This window comes from Setaria italica, chromosome VIII (genome assembly GCF_000263155.2).
Source record: "Setaria italica strain Yugu1 chromosome VIII, Setaria_italica_v2.0, whole genome shotgun sequence".
Lineage (NCBI taxonomy): Eukaryota > Viridiplantae > Streptophyta > Magnoliopsida > Poales > Poaceae > Setaria > Setaria italica.
In genome coordinates, this window is record NC_028457.1 from 30,763,237 (window position 1) to 30,765,899 (window position 2,663).

The 2,663-nt window shown below is 42.7% G+C and overlaps 1 pseudogene; it reads right to left on the reverse strand.

The window, feature by feature from the left end:
- Positions 1–756: 756 nt before the first annotated feature.
- On the reverse strand, positions 757–1,697 carry LOC101765507 (annotated as a pseudogene).
- Positions 1,698–2,663: the final 966 nt, after the last annotated feature.

A 2,663-nucleotide genomic window follows, 5' to 3' on the forward strand; every position in this document is an offset into this window, starting at 1 on the left:
GTATGCAACATATAGATTCCGAAAAACAGATGAAACATTATGTAATTATTGTTGAAACAGTTGAGAAAAATAGATGTAACATCTAAAGTTAAGAAAAGAAGCTTTATGCAAATTGCAAAAAGTTGAAATAAGTGGTTGAAACATTTCAAATCACCAAATGGCACATTTGAAATGACTAGATGAAACATCACGAAATCAATTGCAACAGTTGAAGATGAAAACATTCAAATGCCTTGCCTTTCTCCAGATTTGACCCTCAAGCATGAGTACTGCCATTTGCACATTACACCCTTGGGAGGAGCTCACCGGAGAACAACAAGACCGTGTTCTCCAACAATATTCCGATCAAATTGCAACATAAAAAACAAAGCATTGCAATATCTGGCATCACCAGCTACAACATCAACCAGTTAGGATCAGGAGAAAGAGGGCAAACACAAGCCTAACAATGAGTTTTATCTGGTTTAAATGAGGATAAAAATGTGTATTTTCCACTCATCATGTAGTCTTTCCGCAGCTGTACCGCCTTTAGTGTGTTGCATTGTTCCCCTAACACCAAGTCTCCAAGGCCCGAGAAAATAAGGAAACTGATAGCAGCCCAGAAATCGACCATGTTTCTTTCCCCCTTTGGCTTTCCTACTAGGATTCGGAATCCTCTTTCGCATGACAATCTTAATTATCCCCCGTAGTCCAAAACTCACAAAAACATCAAAAATCCGCCGAGAATAAATTAAGTAAAAAACATGCACACACAGATAATAATAATAATCATGTTTCAATAAAATTGCTAAGGCCAGAGACAATACATAAACATATTAGACTGCTCATGACACATATCACGGTGGACAGTGTCTGTGTCCTTATTACAAGCAGCGAGAGGAATTAAATATGCTTGTCACCACACACGCGCGCACAGATGCACGACATACATATAGTTGAGACCAACAGATGGACCTCGACTAGAGGTCGCCCCATATGGTGAACAATTTATTGGAGATGAACATTAACATAACTTGGCCATAGCTTGAAGCATAGCAACATATGCCTATGAATGGCATTCATGCTGGTAGCAATGCAATCATATTGTTTTAGGCTTGTCCAGCTTCTTCCATCTTAGCAAGCACTCCCATTTCTTCCATCTTAGCAGCAACTGTCAAATTGAGGTATGGAAATCCCATTAGCACATGAGTTAATTTTGCTGTGGAAATAGAGTACAAGATGTCTTCACGATGTAAGTAATATGTCTGAAGTTGTGAGATGGGAAGTGAAGTCAACAAATTACATTAATGGAAATGCATGGAAGGCCACACATACCTATTAGTCCACGATATGCTACAAAGCCTTATATGTACATATAACAAATTAAATGCATTGAATAGAGTGAGTTTAGTGAATTTACCAGAATCGCTCAGAGTACATGGGAAACAGCAAGTGTTCTTGCAGATGAAGTCGGGGCTACCCGCAGCAATACAAGTAAAACAACATGCTTTTGCCCGGGCGGATACGCAGCAGCTGCACTGTGCCGCGGGGCCGGGTTAACATTGAGGCTCAAGATGACCAGGCACATGATCACCATCAAAGCGGTAGTCCTCTTTCCCTCCATTGCCTCCTCTTGCTGCTACCTTCCTTGGTTATCTAGCTAAGTTTATTGGTATTGTGTTGAGAGGTGATTCTTGAATGGACGTTGCCGGCTTCAATTTATAGGCAGCTGCGCTATGTGATGATATGGACAAGGTGCAAATGGGTGGTCCAATGGCAAGGAAAGGGGTATTCTGCTTGACATTGGCATCAGACAAAGCCCAATGGCAACTGCTGACACGCGATTAAAATCAGATCCGCATCTTATCCAGCCATTCACTAATAATTAAACTAAACCCACGCGGTCCGCGAGATGCAGCGTCCATGCATAGCACTTCCCGCCAAACAATAGGCAAAATTAGAATTCAGAGATAGTAGTGTGGGACATTTAATTCCTGCGCAAGCGCGGACGATGGTGCCAGCAGCTGCTTGCATGAAACACGGTTACATAATTTGAAAATAATACATAATTAAAAACTAATACATAATTTGACACGGTGTACCTCGAGAACATTTTGAAAATGTACTCTCGATAGGCATTCACCTCCTTAACAATAATATAGTGTGGAAGGTGGCACGCCAGGTAGGAGAGATTGTCGAGATTATCGGGTGAGCTTGAAGGACCTCATCATCAAAATCAACCTGCTGAGCGATGGGTCTGTCGTTCTCCTATCGTTGATCTGTTGGCTCGGGATTCCGTACTGATCAGACTCGTTGTGAAGACCAAGAGAGCGCAGAATCCGATCCGGAATTCGACTTGGCGAGTTCTCCACCAGGCGTTGATGTGCATGTCTCGCTGCTTCCCTAATTAGAAGTGGAGTCCGACTCAAATTGGTTTGATTCCAAGCGGAGGGAGCCCGACCAGAGTTCAAAAAAAGAAAAAGAAAACAGCTATTGCTCACACGGATCACGCCAAGGATATCCGACTACATCCCGTGAAAAGCAATTTTTGGGAGCATTGTGCTACACGCACCACAAAAAAGCTACCCAAGAGATTCCAAGACCTTCGCTTTCACGCTTGACGCTTGCAGAAGATGTACGCGAGCACTTCTACGCCAACGTCCGGCCGCATCAAATCGCCGATG